Source organism: Equus caballus, chromosome 19 (genome assembly GCF_041296265.1).
Source record: "Equus caballus isolate H_3958 breed thoroughbred chromosome 19, TB-T2T, whole genome shotgun sequence".
NCBI lineage: Eukaryota > Metazoa > Chordata > Mammalia > Perissodactyla > Equidae > Equus > Equus caballus.
Genome location: NC_091702.1, coordinates 1,644,975 through 1,666,601, shown reverse-complemented (window position 1 = coordinate 1,666,601; position 21,627 = coordinate 1,644,975). Strand labels below are relative to the sequence as shown.

The 21,627-nt window shown below is 45.2% G+C and overlaps 1 pseudogene; it reads left to right on the top strand.

Moving 5' to 3' along the window:
• The window catches only part of LOC138919018 (heparan sulfate glucosamine 3-O-sulfotransferase 4-like), a 145,573-nt pseudogene extending 126,542 nt beyond the window's left edge, over nt 1-19,031 (top strand).
• Nucleotides 19,032-21,627: the final 2,596 nt, after the last annotated feature.

Here is a 21,627-nt window from a genome sequence, read left to right as displayed (position 1 = left end):
CTTTGTTTCTCGTCCTGTGTGTTTTGGTCTACCCATTGAATTATGCCGTTTTTTATGCTGTGTGTCTTTGTTTTTTCCTTATTTCTTTTTTGTGTCTCTGTTCTGCTGTTTAGTTTAGTGGCTGACCTGAAGTTTGTATTCAGAATCTCGTGCATAACATAGTCCCTTTTCAGATGACCTCTTACTTCCTTGGTCTAAACTGATTCAGTCCCTTTCCACCTCGCCTCCTAAGTTATTATTCTCATATCTTATTCCAGCTTGTGTCATGAGTTTGTGGTTAAAGTGACAAGATTGTCTTTGTTTTTGGTGTATTCCTTCCCTTTAGCCTAATGCTGTAGTTGAATATTTGCTATCCTGTTCTGATCCTGTCTATCTGTTGGTCTCCTTACTCTGTGTTTTGTGACCCCTCTCTCCCCTTTGTCATTTTTTCAGGTATGAGGGCCTTCTTGAGGATTTCTTGGTGTGGGAGGATGGGTCTCATGGCTACGAAGTCCCTTAGCATTGTTTGTCTGGGAAAGTTTTAATTTCTCCCTCATATCTGAAGGATGTTTTTGCTGGGTAGAGTATACTTGGCTGAAGATTTTTATCTTTTAAAATTTTGGATATGTCATTCCATTCTCTTCTAGCTTGTAAGGTTTCTGCAGAGAAGTCTGCTTATCTGATAGGGGTTCCTTTGTAGGGTATTTTCTTCTGCCTTGCTGCCCTGAGTATTCTTTCTTTGTCATTCATTTTTGCCAGTTTTACTACTATATGCCTTGCAGTAGGTCTTTTTACTTGGACACATCTAGGAGATCTGAAGGCTTCCTCCAGACACGTTTCCCTCTCATTGTCTAGATTTGGGAAGTTGTCTGCTGTTATTTCTGTGAGCACGCGTTCTGCTCTACTCTCCTTATCTTCACCTTATTCAATACCTATGATTCTTATGTTGTATTTTCTCATTGAGTTGGATATTTCTCGGAGACTTTCTTCATTTCTTTTTAGTCTCAGTTCTCTCTCCTCCTCTGTCTGGAGCATTTCAACATGTCGCTCCTCTGTGGTGTCCACACGAGCATTCAGGGAATCTGTATTTTGTTTTATAGCTTCCATTGTGTCTTTCATCTCTAATATTTCTGATTGATTCTTCTTTATAGTTTCAATCTGTTTTGTGGACTAGCTCCTGAACTCGTTGAATTGTTTCTCTATGTTCTCTTTTACCTCATTGAGTTTTTTGACAATAGCTCTTTTGAATTCATTGTTGCTTAGTTTACTTATTTCTGCATCCTCAGGACTGAATTCTGGGTGCTTATTTTCTCTCTGGTCTGGAGATTTGATGAATTGCCTGATGCTGGAAGGATGAGTCTTTTTCCCATTGTGATAGTATTCTGTTGCAGTTACAGCCTGTTGCCAGTGGATGGGGGTCGAGAGCCGTGTATTCTGAGCCCTCCACCTTCAGCTGAGCTGGCCCAGCGCAGTGCGGGTCGGGGGAGGGGCACTTTCTCCTGCGTGCAGTCCCGGGTTTCCCGATCAGCTCTCACTGTCTGGTCTCCTGTGGTCTTGGCTTGATGAGGTCACCCCTGAGTGAAAGCTTTTGCCCTGTTAAAGGGCTTCCCTTTAGGCCGCCAGGGCCCTAGGGAGTCCTGGGTGATTCCACAGACGCGCAACCCCTCCCCCACTCCTTCTGTCACAGAGCCTCCCTGGCAGTGACCACAGTCTTTAGGGGAGGGAGCAGAGTTCTCTCTTACCCTGTGCCGGCTCCTCTGAGGCAGGGCTCCAGCCTCTCCCCCCTCTGTCGTGTGGCTGCCGTGACTCTCCGAGGATTTTTGTGCTTTTAGGGTATTTTCTTTTGGAATAGGGTTGCTCCTTTTTGTTGTATCTTGGAGGGGAGAGAGTCCCGGGCAAGCTCACTCCACCATGATGCTGATGTCACTCCATTGCTTGTTTAATCTTGAAGTCGGTTTTGTCTAAGGACGGCAACACCTGCTTCTTTTGTTTGCCATTACCTTGGAGTCTCATCTTCCGTCAGTTCACTCTGAGCCTTTGTTTGTCTTTAGAGCTGAGATCTGTTTCCTGGAGGCAGCATAATGTTGGGTCTTATTTTTTAATCCATCCCACCACTCTCTCTCTCTCTTTTTTTTTTTTTTTTTGAGGAAGATTAGCCCTGAGCTAACATCTGCTGCCAATCCTCCTCTTTTTGCTGAGGAAGACTGGCCCTGAGCCAACATCCGTGTCCATCTTCCTCTACTTTATATGTGGGACGCCTACCACAGCATGGCTTGCCAAGCTGTGCCATGTCCACACCTGGGATCCTAACTGGCGCACCCCGGACCGCCAAAGCAGAACATGTGCACTTAACTGCTGAGCCACTGGCCCAGGCCTACACTCTCTCTCTTTTGATTGGAGAATTCAATCCATTTACATTTAGAGTGATGATTGATCTATGAGGGCTTACTGCTGCCATTTTATCACTTGTTTTCTGGTCGTTCTGTATTTCCCTTGTTTCTTGTCCTTTGTATTTCGGACTGCCAGTTTAGTTTGGTAGTTCTCTAGAATGATTTTCTCCGTATGTATCCTTTGTGTCTCTGTTCTGATTGTTTGTTTAGTGGTTGCCATGAGGTTTATCTGAAAAATCTCATAGATGAGATAGTCCATTTCCTGATGGCCTCTTCTTTCCTTAGTCTAAAGCAGGTTCCATCCCTTTCTTCATTCCCTTCTAAGTTACTTTTGTCCTAACTTCCGTTTTCTGATGTGAGTTTGTGGTTAAAATGATGAGATTACGGTTATTTTTGATGTGTTCCTTTCCTTTATCTTCAATATTATAATTGGTTGCTATCCTGTCCTGATAGAGAACTGCAGTTTTCTGATTTTGTCTGCCTATTTATCTCTTTGCTCAAGGCTTTTTTAACCCTTTCTTTTTCTTTCTGATATGAGGGAGTCTTGTGGCAATGAACTCCCTCCGCTTTTGTTTATCTGGGAAAGTTTTTATTTCTCCATCATACCTGAAGGATAATTTCGATGGATAGAGTCTTCTTGGCTGAAAGTTTCTGTTTTTCAGAATTTTGAGGATATTGTTCTGTTCTCTCCTAGCCTGTAAGGTTTCTGCTGGGAAATTCAGTGAAAGCCTGCTAGGGGTTCCTTTGTAGGTTATTTTCTCCTGCCTTGCTACCCTTAATATTTTTTCTTTGTCATTTACTTTTGCCAGTTTCACTAACATATGCCTTGGAGAAGGTGTTTTTACATTGATACAATTAGGAGTTCGGTTAGCTGCTTTTTTTTTTTTTTTTAAAGATTTTATTTTTTTCCTTTTTCTCCCCACAGCCCCCTGGTACATAGTTGTATATTCTTAGTTGTGGGTCCTTCTACTTGTGGCATGTGGGACACCGCCTCATCGTGGTTTTGATGAGCAGTGCCATGTCCGCGCCCAGGATTCGAACCAACAAAACACTGGGCCACCTGCAGCGGAGCGTGTGAAATTAACCACTCGGCCATGGGGCCAGCTCCTCAGTTAGCTTCTTTTACTTGTAAATCCAGTTTCTTCCCCAAGTTTGAGAAGTTCTCAGCTATTATTTCTTTGAACAAGCTTTCTGTTCCTTTCTCTCCCTTCTTCCTCTGGCATACCTATAATCCTTCTGTTGCATTTCCTAATTGAGTCGGATGATTCTGGGAGAATTTTTTCATTTCTTTTTTATCTTAGTTCCGCCTCCTTCTTCTGAAGCATTTCTATGTTTCTGTCCTCCAAGCTGCTGCTTCTGTGTTCCATAAATCAGCCCTGTTATTCAAGGACTCCAGATTTTTCTTTATCTCATTCATTGTGTCTTTCATCTCCAACATTTCTGATGGGTTTTTATTTATAGTTTCAGTCTCTTTTGTGAAGAATTCTGTCTGTTCATTAAATTTTGTTCCTGATTTCATTGAACTGCTTTCCCAAGTTTTCTTGTAACTCATTGATTTTTTTAATGATAGCTATTTTGAATGGTCTTTCGTTTATATTGTAAATTTTTGTGGCTTCAGGACAAGATTGATTTCTGGGTGCTTGTCACTTTTCCTTCTGGTCTGGAGTATTAAAGTGTCTTTTTGTACTATTTCAGGGGGTGGATTTGTGCTTCCCCTTAGTGGAAGTATCTGATCGCAGATTCTACTTGCTACCAGTGGGAGGGGCAGGAGCTGTGTATTCTGAGCCCACCGCGATCCCTGGCATCTGTGCCTGTCCTTTGGAATCTGTGCTGACTGGGCACGTCTGCCGTTGCCCGCTCACTGCTGCTGCTTTAGAAATGTGTGTGCATGTGCTCTGGTAGGAGTCCCTTCCTCTGGCTGAGCTGGTGTGTCAAGTGGAGGGAGAGGTGCTTTGTTTTGCATGCAGAATCCTGGGGGCATTCTGCTCTGCACTTGCTGTCTCCCCCCCCCCCCCGCCGGGGTGCTTGCTTGATAAAGATGCCCCTGCAATTCCTTGGCCTCCTCTGTGTGGGGCTTTCCCACAGCTGTAGGCAGCTCCAAGAGTAAAGGTGTTCCTGCGGAGAGCTGCCCCTTCCCACTCTCCTCACAGAGCCACATGCAGTCCTGTGCCCTAGATCACCGTCAAGGAGGAAGAGGAGATCCCCCTACCTCCTTCCACTTCATCCCGGGGGTACAGCACCTCCACCTTCAAATGTATGGCTGCCTGGGTCTCTCAGACGTCTGTTGTGTTGTGGGAATGTTCTCTGTTGGTTTATGAATGTCCTTTGCATTGTGTCTTGGGGAGAGAGTCTAAGGGAAGAGCTCACTCCACCATGATGGCGGATATCACTGGTTTTTTGTGGGTGTGTATGTGAGCTGCCATTAGCATGGCAGATGGGTGGTGTAGGTCCGTACCTGGGAACCGAACCTGGGCCACCGAAGCAAAGTGTGCCAAACTTTAAGCACTAGGCCACTGGGGCTGGCTGCCAGATATCTAGTTTAAAATAGCCAAGTGTCATGAAACTTTCTAGTTTAAAAAGTCACTCATTCTTTAAAATAATAACCTGATGTCTAAGAAGAAATATTGAGATACCACTACCTTATTGTCTTTGTACAGTATTTAAAACTCATTCCTGGATGGGCTGTTTCTGCATTCGTGGCTAAAAGCTACAACTTCACCATGGCCGCCCCACAGCTCCTTTCCTTCCACATGCACGTTTCAGCTCACAACTGATGCTGGATGAGGGTGTTAAAGACTCTGAATCCTCTACTAAATAGTTTCCATACTGAGGGAGATTTTAATTCCTTCGCTCTGATGAAAGAAAGTCTATGCTTGTGAGATTTCTTGAAATATTTTACCATGAATGGTTCCACCAGTCTACCTGTAAGCTTTAAAGGTTTAACTCATGGAAGTTCTTCCGGTTTTCTAGCAGGTAATGGTGAAATATTTCTGGTTCCTAGTGCTATTGAAATTCTCTGTGTACTCTTGAGTTTTTACATCTAGGTGAGTCTGCGGAATGGCTCATCAGAAAGTACCCACTTTCTATTCATGATTCTGAGCTAAGTAGATTGTGAATATGTCACTCTGCTGCATAAAATTCTCCAAGGGTTCCCAACTATGTATAGTGTCAGGTAGAAAAGCCTCTCAGAATAGCATGTGAGCTCTTTACAATCTGGCACAATCCTATCATTTCAGATTCATGTGTATTCACTTCCTGCCATAGATCTCAGACTCTCGCCACACTAAACTACTGATCTCTTTCTCCAAACCTGTCAGGAAATTTCAGACCTTTCTACTTCTACTCATATACTCTTCCTTCTGCCTGTAATGCCTTGCCTCTCAGTGGGAATTGATATTTGTCCTTCACAGTGGAACAGAAATAACACCTCCTTTTTCTAGTATTTCCGATGCCCAAAGCAAAATTCATGACACCATTTTCTTTGGCCCCGTTGCTGTGGCCTAAATGTTGTGTCTCCCCAAAATTCCTTTGTTAAATCCTAAGGCCCAATGGGATGGTATTAGGAGGTGGGGCCTTTGGGAGGTGATTAGGTCATGAGGGCAGAGCCCTGAGGAATGGGATTAGTGCCCATATAAAAGGGGCTTCTGGGCCGACCTGGTGGCACAGTGGTTAAGGGCACATGTTCCACTTCAGTGGCCTGGGGTGCACCCGTTTGGATCCCGCGTGCGGACATGGCACTGATGGCAAGCCATGCTGTGGTAGGCGTCACACATATAAAGTAGAGGAAGATGGGCATGGATGTTAGCTGAAGGCCAGCCTTCCTCAGCAAAAAGAGGAGGATTGGCAGCAGATGTTAGCTCATGGCTAATCTTCCTTAAAAAAAAGGAGGGGGCCTTCAGAAACCCCTGTAGCCTTTGTCTCACAGAAATTATCTTCTACTGAATTTTTCCTCCCTTTTATTACCTCTGTTCTCTGCCTCCAGAACCCCGATAAAAGAAAGGGCAGACATGTATGCTGCTTCACATTTCTCTCCTACGTGCCATCATTCTGCCTTTGGCTCTGGTCTGCAAGATTCCACTGACTTTATCACCAGATCACTGACATGTTGTTAACCATCCCCATTCTCTTAGTCAGTCTGTCCACTGAATTGTTTTAGTGTCAAACATATTTTTAATTCCCAGGCACTCATTTTCGTCCTCTGATTACTCCTTTTTTGCAGCAGCAGCCTGTTCTTACTTTTGCACGTGCCATCTTTCCTATCTCACTAGAGTCATTTCTTACTCTTTTAACGTTGTTTTGTTTCCTGAATGATCTTTATTTCCTAAAAACACAATTATTTTACTTGTTAATCTTAATGTGAGTCACGTATGTGATTTTTTTTTCTTCACATTTGTTGACCCTTGGCTGTTAGTTCTTGTTTGTGAATAAAGATCTAGGCTGTTAAGCGGTGGGAGTTCCATTTGGATTTGTGTAGCTCTCTCTGCCAAGAAACTGCTCCCTGGATGAGCCTGTACTGGTGGGTCTGGTGCCATAACTGGAAAATGACAGTTCAGAGTTGTGGGGGTCAGCCGGCTGTGGAGAGCAAGTCAAAAAAGGGAGGACTTGACTTGAGCAGTGAATTATTTTGATGTGTTCCTTCTTGAGAAAAGCTGTGTTGCCTCTCCTTTTTCATTAAGGTGCCTGCTGGATGTTCCAGAGTTTCCTCAGACTCTGCTTTGCTTCCCATTCATGGTTCTACACTCAAATGAGGAGGCATCTGCATGTAAGCAGGTCACTTTCTTCAGCGTGCACAGCTAGGATTTTTATGTGGGGGCCAAAAGCCTCTGCTGTCTGCTGTATATATTTGGGAGGAGGGCAGGGAAGAGAGATGTGGTCCAACTAGCCCAGCCTTCCCAGATGCAGTCTTTTAAATCAAAAATATTCATCATATGTATATATATATATGTGTGTGTGTATATATATATATACACACACACATATATATACACATATATTGAGCAGTATGATAAGAGTGGCAAAATGGCTGAAAATTCTGTCTATCCTGTGTCCATGCCCCTCTGCAATGTGACTTTGGAGCCCCTCCTAGCAAGAGGTGGCATTTGTTTCTCCATCTTCTTGAATCTGGCTTGGCCCTGTGGCTTAGTTTGATCATTGGGATTCTAGAACAGTGACCTGAAGGAGAGACTTGAAAACCGCTTGCACACTGGACTTGCTGTCTCTTGCTGCCCTTATAAAGAAGATAGGTAAGGGGCCAGCTTGGCGGCATAGCTGTTAAGTTCGTGCACTCCACATCAGTGGCCTGGGTTTGCCAGTTTGGATCCTGGGGGTGGACCTATGCACTGCTTATCAAGCCATGCTATGGCAGGCATCCCATATATAAAGTAGAGGAAGATGGGCATGGATGTTAGCTCAGGGCCAGTCTTCCTCAGCAAAAAAAGGAGGATTGGTGGCTGATGTTAGCATAGGGCTAATCTTGCTCAAAAGAAACCCCAAATAAGTAAAAGACAGGAAAGTTAAAAATACATTTTTTTCCATATGAATTCTGAGCTATCAGAACTAACAGTCCTGGGAGCCAGCCCGGTGGCTCCGCAGTTCAGTGTGTACATTCTGCTTTGGTGGCCCGGGGTTCGCCGATTTGGATCCCGGTTGCGGACATGGCACTGCTTGGCAAGCCATGCTGTGGTAGTCGTCCCACATATAAAGTAGAGGAAGCTGGGCACGGATGTTAGCTCAGGGCCAGTCTTCCTCAGCAAAAAGAGGAGGATTGGCAGCAGTTAGGGCTAATCTTCCTCAAAAAAAAAAAAATAACACTCCTATGAAGAAGCCCAAGAGGATGACAAGAGGCATGTGGCCCATTTGCTTCTGTTGCTCTGACCAACAGCCTGCCAGACTCATAGCATGTGACAAAGACTTCCCTAGATTATCCAACCAGCAGCCAATTTACAGCTGAGCATGGATGCCTGGGATACAGAGCCTGGGAGAGATGTGCTGAGTTCACGCAGATAAGAAGAACTGCCTAGTTGATCCAAATCATGAAGTAAATAAGCAGTTGTTGTTTGAGACCCCTAAGTTTTGGGGTAGTTTATCACCCAGCAAGAGCTCACTGATACACACACCGCATTGTATTGATGTTCCAGCTACTGTAGATACTCTGATAAACAAAGTAGATCAGGCCTCTGTCCTCAGGTGACGAGAAACAAAGAAATAAATGAGTCAGACAACTTCAGAGATTCACACATGCTCTGAAGGAAAGCAAGCAGGGTGATGTGACTGGCTGGGGTTGGGATCTCATTTAGATACTGTGATCAGAGAAGAATGCTTTGAGCAGCTAAAGTTTGAGCCAAGACCTGAGTGACAAGGAAGAGCCAACCATGTGAAAGTCTGGAGGTAGATTGTTCCAGACAGGAAACAGCAAGTGCACAGGCAGTGAGCTGGGGGGATACTTCACGTGTTAAAAGGACATAAAGAAGGTCAATGAAGCTGGAGTTGGTGAGCAAAGGAGAGAGAGAGGGGAAAGATGTGAAGTCAGGAAACAGACCTTGGGGGAGGACTTGGCCTGTGATTCATTTACCAGTTACCTTCATGCTTGTACCCTGTCTCATCTCTGTCCTTGATGTTTGTGGACTAGGAGCTTGGAGCTCTCAAAGGACCCCTGTGGGAAGGGTCCCTCTTTTCTCCAGCATTTTGGTCTACATCTTTCTGTGATCTGTTTTCATCAGTCAGATCTATCTGCTTTCTGTCTTCTCGGATTTCTTCAAGATGTCCTCCAGCTGACTGCCATTCTAGTTTACTAGCATTACCACGGATTCGTTCTTTTTAAAATACAAGATGGTTTTTGGGGGCGTTTTTAAGGACCTTCGTATATATTAGTCCCCAAATCACCATCTTTAGTTGAAATTCTCATATCTCATGTTTAAATTTGGAGCTCTAAGCCCATAAATCTCCCATCCCCCTTTGTTATCCTATCTTTTTCTCTGTTTCTTCTCTTTTCAGCTTGTCTTTACAGTGGTTGGTGAGAGGCCAGCCCTCAATGGGCTCTTTATTCACTATCCAAGAAATATGTCCTGAGAAGCTTTTATCTGCAAACAAAATGGAAGCCCTTCTCACCTACCAGTTGCCCCTTTGCAGCCACTTGCCTTGCTCGGTTCCTGCTGAGTTGAATATGCTCATCCAAACACCCCCTGCTGGGACACTGAGGGGACACAGGGTCAGTTCTTCCCAGTGCCTTCCACTTCACTAGACACTTCAGGTGTTTCATTTCCTAGGGAGGTTTTGATGTCTCAGAATTCATATACCAGAAAACTGTATTTGAACATCCTGGTCTTCCATCTATCTGTCTGTCTATGTTCTATCTTCATTGAGTTTTGGGTGCCACAAATCATTAGATGGCACATAGGATGTCATACCTGGGAGGGATGGTCCATGTTACCCTTTTGAGAACAGGAGATGCTACACCCTTGCAGACCAAGAGCTTGGCCTTCCTGGACGTTTGTAAAGTTTCCAGGCAAGGAATCTTCACTTATCTCCCTAAAACAGATAAACATACTTTTGTACAGAGATGAGTGCACGTGAAAGGTGAGACTAGCAATCTTCAGGGCCCAGAGCTTACTCATGATGTTTTCTTCCACAAATCTGTTGGGTCCTTTGCAGAAGCCCAAAGTACAAAACTCTTTGCCTGCCCTGCATTTGCCTTACAGGAATACCACTACACACTTCCCTCCAGCCCAGAATCAGAGGCCAGAGCACGTTGAATGAAGAGGAAAGGAGGTCCATATTCTCTTTTCTACCCCAGGGCCATTGCGAGTGCTGTTCCCTTCACCATTCTCCGTGCTTTTCCTCCAAGTCTCTTACTTATCCTGGCTCTTACTTATCCTTCTGGACTCAGCTTATATGCCGCTTGCTCGGAGAGGCCGTCTCTGCTTTTCTGATCTTCCCTTCCTTCCCCAAGTCTAGTGGATGCTGCTGGTGCCCTGCCCGGGTCCCCTTCACTGGTGGCACACTCTTTCCTCAGTTGCTGTGAGTATTCATTGCTCAAATGGAGCTGCCTTGCCTGGGAGGTTACTCCTGGCCGCAGGGGACAGTCAGTGGCCAATGATTGACTGGGGCACAAAAAGCCGGAAGCCTGGCCTCAAGGTGGACCAGAGCCTTCTGGGATACGAGGGAGAAGTTAGTCTCCAGCTGAGACAGCCCCTTTGCTTAGTTTTCTTCTCCTGTCTGCTGCTTCCCTCACACTGCACCCCCTCCAGAGAGCCCTCCTCCAATGAATCCTTTTCACCAGAGTCACTGTCTCAGGCCCTGCTTCTGGGAAGCCTGACCGAAGACACTGAGAAAGCTTTCTTTAAGAGGTTTGTCTGTGTATTTACACAGCGAGGACAAGTTTTCTCTCTGACCCCTGCGCCTCTAACAGTGATGGAGTGTCATGTGAATGGACTCGGATGTGAATAGTCCCCCTGGAACTGGCCACACAGCAGCCCCCCGTCTGAGGCTCCTGAAGAGCTTCTCTAGGAGGTGGAAGGGGAAGAAGAAAAAGAGACACTGCACACAAGCAGTTCACCGGGAGGCTGTGCTGTCATTTCTGAAGCAGAGCTCTTTGACCTGCTAAAAAGGGGTATCTTTTAGAGGCTTTAGTAAAAATCATTTAATCTAAAATTCAATATCAATGCCGCTCGTTAATTTTTAAGAACCCCATATCTGTTCTTTCCCTGAAGTGAAACAAATTTGGTTAAGGATGGGTGTTTCTGAGTTTATTTCCTACACAGTTGAAAGCTCAATGTCATGGTTAAGTCTCTTGTCCCAAAGGTAACCCCTTGGGAGCCACAGCAATAGCACAAACTAATGAAACAGGAGGAATTCATGTTTGAAGAGCCAGAGCCTCTGGAGACATTGACTCAATGGCCTGAGCCCCACAGGATGGTTTCGAATTGAGTTCCTATGCAAATGCTTTTAAACACCAGTCCTGTGTCACTTACACATTCAATACTTAAAATTTAGATTATCTGGAGGTGACTCTTGAGATTTAACAATTGTGACGTTTTCTTGAGGCATGAACTCAACTCACACATCCTACAAAGTTGGCAGATGGTGAGTGAACGAGGTGACCATTGAGCATCTACTTGGCATGTGTGCAGTAACTCACATGAAGGGATTTAAATCTTTCCAACTGTGAATGTTGCTAACAGAAGGGCAGAGGTGGGGGGAAGAAATGGCAGGTGTTTGAGGGTCTGCAAGACCAAAGCTCTCACAGCTGTCGCGTGATTACCATAGGCCCTCCATGTCAGCCACCACAATGGCTGCTTTAGAATCTGATTTTCCAGATGCACAGTTAAGGATACAGAGGCACTGATGTGCTGTCTTAGGAGGAAGATGGAGCTTGGGTGTCTGTTAAATTGGAATTTGAAGGTGATCAGGGTTGTGATCCCCTCTCTGATTTTCCCAGCTTCTCGCACCCGCAGTTGAAGAAGCCGTGTCCTGATAGTCTCAGGCAGACTAGTTCCGCCGATTCCTTATTCCCAGTGCAGGTTTGCTTTTCTCTCTGCATCTTTCTTTTCTGTTTATGACACCACCGTCTTAGTTGCTGAAGTTTCCAACCTTGACCGTAGGCCCCTGTACGTTTGTCCTTCTTATGTCTTCTCCTGTCATTAACCTCAGGGCCACCTCCACCCCTTATCTTCTGGCTATGATTCCTTGGGCTCCTCACGGGATGTGACCATCACTTCCATCCACTTGAATCCTTCATGGGCCTGGCCTCGCCTTGGACCTTTGGGTGACTCTGAGTCTCTCCTCCTCCAAGAGCATCATTATGGGGACCCATTGGGAAAATCCTCTACTTTGGCTCTGCTCCCAAGGTCTCCTCCTACAGCAGCGTGTGCTGCCTTTTCCCTATCACGGGAAGCGTGTGAGATTAACTGTTTTGACTCCTTTCTCTTGTTTGAAAGAAAGCAACACCAAGATGTGTGTTTCCTCCCAGAAAGACTAGAGATAGGCAATAAGGAAGGGGAAAATGTGTCTGCAAATCTGTAGCTTAAAGCTTCGTGTGTTTAAAAATCATTCTTGTTTGTCTTTTATATTCCTATAAAATGCATAGAGAGTTTTATCCATCAGTATTCCAGACAAGATCAAAGAAGCCTATGTTCTGATAGCACCATTAAAGAGGAGGGGCCCCTCTCTCCCTGCTGCCCCTGAACAAAGGCTCCCGTGAAAGCTAGGACAGTCGCTCTGACACCTGACCCATCACCAGATGAACCTCAGGAGCTCTGGGCCCAGGGGTGTCCTGACTGGAGCCAGAACACAGGAACAAGGGAGGTTATAAGACCTGAATAGTACTTGGCATTGGATTTGATAGACACTGCAGGGACTGAAAAACTCTTTAGCCAGTTTTCTTCTTTTACTCTCTCATAGTTTGTATTTCATTTCCATCAAATGGCATGAAAGCATGTCATTGGCCAGCGAGAGGATGAAACCCTGATGTGGACTGGACCTACCCTAAACCTAGTGTGAATTCTGAAATCCCCACGACTGATCACAGTGACTTCTCCTTCCACATCTTCAGCTCTGTCTTCCCCTGGAGCCTGCTGTCTGTCAGCTCAGGATCTCCGTGCTCACACCTCTCTGGCCTTGCTTGTTTCAGCCCAAGGTTAGCCACTTTGCTGGTTCTCGTGAGCATCCCTGATGCCCTTACCTCTGTGCACTTCCATGACCCCTGCCTTCCCATCCTCAGCCATGCCACTCATGACCCCCTTCAATATCTAGAATGTGAGGCCGCACCGAATAAAATCACAAGAGTTATTTGCTCTTTATCTAGTTGGCCCTTTGATGGTTCTGATGTCCTCAATCCTTCACTGGTTGACCACAACATATTCTTAAAGTACTCCAAACCTGTTCCACTCTGATCAAGGTCCGTATGCCATCCCCACTGCCAAACTCGGCAAAATCATGTTTTGTGGGGACCAAGTCCATCAGTGTGAGTTTTCTCAAAATCTCTCTCATCTACATCAAATTCATTTTTGTATTTGCCCCTCTCTTGTTTTTCTTCTTTCCTCCAATAAAGAAATTTCCCTTGGTATTATCTAATCAAGTTGAAAATGTACATGGTCCCTGACTCAGTATTTTTTTCTGTCTCTTCATCTCCTTGCTTATTTTCCTGTTGACTTATTCTATGTATTTTTTTTTAGAAGGTCTGTTTAGTTCTTAGGAGGATGAAGCTGTAGAGAGAGCCATGCTAATTATGTGTGTCCCTTTCCTCCAGAATCTCAGCCTCCTCCAAAATAGACACAGAGGTCGGACACTGTCATCCTGGAGCTCAGAGCTCAGTGGGGAAGATGGAGTATGAATAAAGTGTTACAACGCAACGTAAGTACTATAACGGATGTCCACTCCAGGTACGGGTGCGGCACAGAGCAGCGGATGAACTCAGTGTGGGTGGAGGCAGGAAAGCGTTACAGTCAAGAAACAGCTGAGCTGGATCTTAAAGAATTATTAGTTCAGTAGACAAGGTGGGGAGGTAGCCGTTAAATATCTGTTAGATTAGTAAACGAAGGGTATATCCCACAGAGAAAACAACGGGTGCCAAAAGAGTGACGAAGTGACACAGCTCTGTCTCTTGAGGAAAAGTGCAGGCTCAGTCTAGCTAAAGCAGGTGGGAGGAAGAGAGAGCTGGCAAATGGGCCTGAGAGCTCAAAAACTAAAATAAAGAATATACCTAAGAAAATTAGATGAAGGAAATAATACTGATAAAAGCAGAAAATATTGGTTCAAGAAATCATGAAAACAGTAGCATTAACACTTAATTCCAAGAGTTGTTTCTTGAAAAGAAAGAAAGAGCAAGAAAGGAGAGACAGCAAGAGACCAGAAAGGCAAGAAGAAGGGATGGAGGGAGGATAGAAAGAGGTCTTGTAAGTTTAATCAGGGGAAAAGGAAAACACATACAAAGTAAATGTATTGAAAGTGTATTTATAGAGGGCTCGATACTTCCCAGGTCCTGGGCAAGGTGTTGGGGACAATCAGCTGTATAGACAGACACGTTGTCTGCCTTTGAGGAGCTGAATTTTAACGAAGAAAGTGCTTCTTTAAACACGTAACTACACAGACAAAATATAACCCACTAATTGAGAGATGTGAAGGCAAAGTAAAGAATACAGCGAGAGGCTGGAGCAAGGTCAGAAATTAACTTGGGGCTGGGTGCTGGGTCGTGAAAGGCTATCTGAAGATGTGGCATTTCAGCCAGCATCTGGGAGAGGAGGATGAGTTAACCAGACAAAGAGTGAGTGCAGAAGCAATCCAGGGAGAAAACCAGCCCGTGTGAAGGTCTTGAGGTAAGAAAGTCCAAGTCACTGGAAGAAGGTGAGTGGGGCTGCAGTGCACAGAGGAAGCAGAGAGTTGCCAAGACTTACAGGGAGGGTGCCAACAGTGTCAGTTTGGCCAGGACTAGGGGAAGGGTCCTGGCGTGTAAGACTTTCAGATTTAACACTGGGACAGTCCCGAGCAAACCTGGATGAACTGGTCACCCTATTTACAGGCCTCATTCATGATTTTGGACCTTAGCAGCAGAGCAGTGTGGCAGCCATAATCGAGGCAGCCATAGTGAGGATGGAGAGAAATGGACGGATTCAAGAAATATTTAGATGTAAACTGACAGAACTTGAGGACAAAATGATAGCCAGGGAAGGGGTTAGGGCAGGGGGAATAATCTAGAATGAACTGCAGATTTTTCTGGCTTTGGAAACCAGAGAGATGTGCATTAAAAAGGAATTAATACAGAAAGAGACGACGCTAAAGTTGGTCTTTGACGTTAACTATCAAGTGAGAGCTCGAGGTTTGATCACATTTGAGCACACAGGAATAAATTTTGGTACCCTCCATCTCTCCCACCCCTCGGATTGAAATAGAAAGTGGACCTGGTAGAAACCCAAATGTGCTCCAGACAGAATTTGGAATTCAGTTTGAACCTGTAAAGAAGTGGAGTGTTCCTCACCCTGATAAGGGGACAAGACAACATAATAAGTAAAAGGAAAACCGGAAGGCTTTGTTACAGACTGCATTCAGCCTGCATTCAGATGGCATGTCAAGAACTGTATTACTCTTGTCCCCTCGTCCAACTCTTAGACTCCCATAATTAACCCAGAGGAAGTTGTAAGTGAAATAATTATGAAGTCCTTTCAAAACTAGACACTTGACACATGTGTTATAGAAACCTTATAAAAAGGAAACTGGATTCTTGTAAATTTTAAGATTATATGAATTCAGACACAAAGACACTCCTATGAATTTTCACAAAAATACTCAAATCACAGAGTTTGTTCTGCCTGCCATTGAGATGTGGGGGATTTTGCTGTGTGCACTAAATTCTCTTCTTCTTCTTTTATTTATTTACTTATTTCCTTCTTCTCCCCAAAGCCCCCCAGTACGTAGTTGTATGTTTTAGTTGTGAGTCCTTGTTGTGGCATGTGGGACGCCACCTCAGCATGGCTTGATGAGCAGGGCTATGTTCGCACCCAGGATCTGAACCGGTGAAGCCCTGGGCTGCCAAGCAGAGCACGTGAACTTAACCACTCGGCCACAGGGCAACCCCTAAATTCTCTTCTTTAACTGCCAATGTCACGAGAGCACAAGACTAGAATGAAGACAAGCACGGGAGACCAAGGATGAGAGTTTATTGAACATGAAGGTCTCATCCACATTCGAAAGCACAATCCCGGTGAGACCTCAGTCATGTATCTAGACGGGTGAGAACTTGCTTCCAGTGTCCCTGAATCCCAAATGGAAGGATGCTTTTCCTGTATGTGGGAGCCGAACGCCAGGGCTGGGAAGGGCTGCCAAACTCATTCAGCCCAGTCTTACATCCGCAGTCTGTTTTTCAACACTCCTTCACTCGTTTATTAATTTAACAAATATTATTGGCACCTGCTGTATACACGGCACTCTTCTAGGGACTTGGAATCTGGTGGTGAACAAAACAGACACCAGTTCCTCCTGTCGTTGACGTTATGTTCTAAAGAAAGGATTCAAGTAGTAAACAATAAGAATAAGCAGTAAACGTAGTGAGTAAGTAAGTTACATAGATAGTACCATAGGTTGGAAGGTGAAAACAGTGCAACAGAGAAATAGGAGGGCAGGGAAAGAGATCAGAGCGATGGTGAGGGGGCAGGGTGCAGCTTCAGTAAGGTGGTTGAGTAGCTCCTTGTGAAGATGATGTTTGAAAGCAGTTTTGAAAGAGGTGAGGCAGTTAGCCACGGGGATCTCTGGGAGGAAAGCCTGGTTGGTGGTTTTATTTCCCTCCAAGACAGTCCCGAGTGCTCTAAAGTGGGCTGTTTAGCAAAGTGCTCCACTGGGTTCAGAAGCTGGGCTTTGCTCAGGTCCCACTCATGAGTCGTGTGTCCTAATCAGTTTGTTCTAGAGTACTCTAAATAGCCCACCACCCTCACAAGTCCCCTGCCCCCAGAGCCCCTGCTTCGGCTCTCCCTGTTGTAGGATAATGGATGTCGTGGAATTGTCTGTTTAGGTGTCCAGCTTCTGCAGGAGGAAGTACAGAAGCTCCGAGATTAGGCCACACAGGGTCGAAACCTGCTTCTGCCGCTGACTGGCTGTCTGTCCTTCATCAGGTCATTTAACCTCTGTGAGTCTCAGTTTCCTTATCTGTAAAGACAAGATGATCATGTCTGTTCAATGGGAGTGTCATTAGTATTCCCAGAGAAATTGTGTGTATAGCGCTTGGCATGGTGCTTGGCACACAGTAAGCACGTAACTAAAACTAAGACTCTGGTGGTGCCCACTCCAGTGCCATCTCCTTGAGGGCAAGGCCCCTCTTGTCTTCCATTCTAGTTGACCAGTGCCTGGCATAGAGCCTGGCCCGTGTAAGGATGGTCGTGAGCAATGGAGTGCAGTTTGTCCAGGAACACCCAGGAGAACACACCCGAAGCCTCACTGGAGGACTCAGCCTCCTCGTCTGGTTGGTACATAGCCACCCATCCATCCGTTCACCAGGATGACAAGTTTATACACACACACCAGAATCAGGTTTTTCCTTTTCTTTTCTTTCTTTCTTTTTTTTTTGTGAGGACGACTAGCTGTGAGCTAACGTCTGTTGCCAGTCTTCCTCTTTTTTGCTTGAGGAAAACTGTCGCTGGGCTAACATCTGTGGCAGTCTTCCTCCATTTTTTGTATGTGGGACACTGCCACAGTATGGCTTGGTGAGCAATGTGGAGGTCCATTCCTGGGATCTGAACCTGTGAACCCCAGGCTGCTGAAGGAGAGTGCACAAACTTAACCACTTCGCCACTAGGCTGGCCCCCAGAGTCAGATTTTACTCCTCTTTTTTCCCTGAATTGACTGTCTTGGGAAGAGAAGAGTAGCCAGGTGAGGGGACGTGTGTGGGGAAGTTTTCTTCCCTACAAGAAAGACTCTAATAAATGAGACTGTTTCTTATCCAAGTTATAGTATTTCTTGGCACTTTTTTCTTTCAAAATGTGTTTTTTGTCTAAAATTGAAGCGTAATAGTAATAACAAAATTGTCTCGAGTGTCAGGCTCCAAGTTAAAGGTAGGCTGTGATTCTGTATATAGAAGAGCTTCATAAAGAGAATCAGAACTCTGATCCCAAATGCCCCGCAGTGTGGGTAAAAAGGTACCAAATTAAAAAGACTGTTGCCAAGTTTCCTTTCTTACTGCGTTTTGAGATTCAGAACTATAACGGCATGGCGCTCAGACTCTGTCAGTATGCATTGGACTCTGGAGGCTAATGTGCAAAGTCCATAATTACCCGGCCCTTCTGGATGTCCCAGCAGGAACCAAGTGGTGAGGACCTGCAGGCATCTCTGAGCCTCCTGAGGTTGAGGGCCGGTGGGTGGAAACCCCATTCTGGGCCAAGGGAAGTGGCAAGATAGTCATTCTTGCTGTGAGCTGGTTTGAATACAGATGTGAAGTGAAGAGGTGATAGTGCTGTGACGCTGTCTGCTGTCCAGGCTTGTGGCCCCAGTCGAGCCTGTAGCCTGTCGTTGTGAATACATCTGATGGGCGGCTGTGGCAGTGACTCCTCCTTCCACAGCGGTCTCCTGGCCTGTCGAGGGTGTGTCCACAGCTGAACAGAAATCCCACCAGTTTTCCACTTTGCCCTGGAACAAAGGTTGACCCAGAGCCTCTGAGCTAATTCTGGCCACTGCTTGTTCTGTCAGTAAAGTTTGAGTGGAGCACACCCGCGTCTGGCCGTTTATGGCCTGTCTGTGAGGGCTTTTGAGCTAGGATGGCGGAATTGAGTGGTTGTAGCAGGGGCCTGCAAAGCCAAAAATGTTTATCTGACCCTTTACAGAAATGTTGCCAACGCCATTCTACGTGAATGAAGGTGTCTGGAGTGCTTGCACCCAGAGAAGGTTGTGAGATCGTTGTCATCACCCAGACGTGGTAGCAGACACCTGCACTCACACTCAGATGAATCTGGGGCTGGCCTGGGACCTCGACGCAGACATCTGGTTGCAGCCGAAAGACATCGTCCCTCACCTTAAATTAAGGACGTTAACGTGAAATTGACTGGTCTTGTAATTTTGTTTGTACTTGATTTTTAAGTTTGTTTTGGTTTTAGAGTTGTGTAAGAGCTAAAAGAATAAGGAAGTTTTACCAGGATGTCTGTTTGTAAATATTTAATTTATGTTTGAATAAAAGTAATTCAAGTGACACTAGAGCTCCTGGAGCAGTTTCGGAGGGGGATTTGTACGTGACTCAGGTTGGAGAAACATGGCTGAAGCTTCTCCCTCTGCCCTTCACGCTGGCTTCCCTGCCTTCTCTTCTCTATCTGCTCTAAGCTATATCCTTTAACCCGAGGCTGGCAGACATCTTCTGTGCAGGGTAGGTAGTAAATACTTTTAATGATTTCTGCTGTTTAGCACAAAAGTGGCCATAAACAAGGTGTAAACAAATGAGCATGGCCGTGTTCCACTAAAACTTTATGGATGACGCTGAAATTTAAATTGCATTTAATTTTCCTGTGCCATAATACGTTCTTTTGATTGGTTTTCAACCGTGTGAAAATGCAAAAATCATCCTTAGCTCATGAGCCGGAAAATAAAACGACAAAGGACTGGACTTGGCACATAGTTTGCTGACCCCCGTCCTTTGATATCAATGAATGTGTCTTTCCAAACAGTAGATTTTCTTGTGTTCTTGCTTAAAAATCTGCACTTGGACCCATGTTTCTTATTGGGTTAAGTCCGTTCACCAGGCATAGCACTTCCTCCTTTAGGATATTTTTCCAATCCCATTTTCTTCTCTAGCCCTTGATGAAATCTGTGCTCCGAACACATTGAACTCATTATTGTTCCTCTGTTTTCCTGCCTTCTTTTTTTTCATGTCATCTTGCCTTTTGCATGCAGTCTTAGCCCAGTACACCCTTCCCCTCATTCTCACCTGGCAGCGCCCTAAATGTTCCTCCTGAGCCGTCTCTCCTGCACAGTGTCCCATCTGCACAAGCAGCGCAGGCTGCTCCCTCCTGCACTCCCACCTGGTACTCAGTGTCCTATTAGAGAGAGCACTTATGAGGGTGAATTCTAATTGTTTATCTGAGGGGTTTCTTGCCCTGATCACAGGAGCCTTTTGAGACAGAGATTCTGGCAATTTATCAACATCTAGCAAGGTATCCTAACACCAAGTAGATGGTCACGAAACATTGGCTTAGCGAACGGTCCAGCAGTTATTAGTAATAGAAATAACAGCTACTATTTATGAGTCCTTTTTATCCTTCAGACACTGTACTGAGCACTTTGCATGTATGATCTAGTTAGTGTATCAGGTTCAATGAATTTTCCCTCCCTCTCATTGTTTTTCTTAGGTCACAACTCCTTAATGTCATAAGGTACTTAATGTATATTCCACAGTGGAATTTCAGGCATGGAAGATAGGCTGATGGGGGATATTTAGGTCCCTTAAATCCCATTGGCTCTGCTGCATGGTTAAGCCAGTTCCACATTCTTGCCCTATAGCAGCCCCATGCCCTGAACAAAGAAAAGCCTACCAAGTTCTTATTAAAGAAAAGATAAAAATAAACTGTTGGCACTTCAGCAGACTTCTGCTTCAGCTTTGTCACTGGGTGAGATTAGGGGTACGCCTGCTTTAGTGGAGTCTCTAGGACATCAGTGATGCTCGGGTTCGAGTCAGAGAGGGCCCCAGGGCCCTGACTGTGCCTCTCCTCCTGGCTGAGGCAAGAAGAGGCCCTTTGTTGGGCAGTGGCTGCTTTCCAAATGGAGAGTCCTTAATGACTCTTCGACTGCTTTACACCCTGAGGATAATGAGTAATGTTGCTGCTCGGTGGTTCAGCACCAATGTTTCAAAGAAGATACACAGAACATGCAACAAATCCGGAATCTGAACCCGTCCCAGGGAGGAAAAGGCGTCTCCTTCAATGTTCAATAGAAGAAGTCCATCCTTCTGGGAAATGTATTTAGAGGGGAAAATTTAAATAAATAAATAAGAGGCCCTTGTGAGTTTTTGTGCAATTACAATTCATTTTTGTCTTGTTCTTCCACGGTTGAGGCTACACGGTAGGAAGGTCTTTACAAGGAAACATAAAGTGCAAGGCAGTGGAGGTAACAGAATTTTTCTGAAAACTTGGGATAGTGCCACCTTTTCTAGCTACTTGTCCCAAAGCTCCTTTCCAGAAATGTTCACTGGTTCTTTCCTAGCCTGTGGCATGAACTGTGGCAGATGCTGGGGCAGTGACAGAGCTGACTCAAGGGTAGAGTCTGCCTTTGCCCTGTCTAGGCAGGAAGCCTCTTCCCTAAACTGAGTGAAGAGGGGAGACTCAGCTGTTTGGGGCTGCTGCTGAGCAAGGATGAGAGAGAGGAGCACAGAGAAATGCTCAGTGAGTTTGACAATGCTGGAGCAAGAGTGAGGTTGCTTGAGGAGTGAATGGAAAGAGAGGGAGTGGAAAAGATGGGTGTAGACAAACTGTTTGGATAAAGTTTGCTATGAAAGTCAGAGTCACAGTGGCAGTAGCGTGCAGGGGAGGGTAAGATCCGAAAGAGCCTTTTGTGAGCATTTTTTTAGTGGAAGAGGCTTATCTAATTTCAAAAGAATTCCTGATGGCAATTGTTGATCTTTTTTCTGTCCTTATAATGTCACCTTTTCCAAAATGTCATGTAAATGGAATCACACAGTAAATCCCTTTCCGAGACTGTCTTCTTTCCCTTGGCAAAATGCATTTCAGATTCCTCCACATTGTTGTGTGTCTCAACGATTCATTCCTTTTTATTGCTGAGCAGTATCCCCCCGTATGGACGT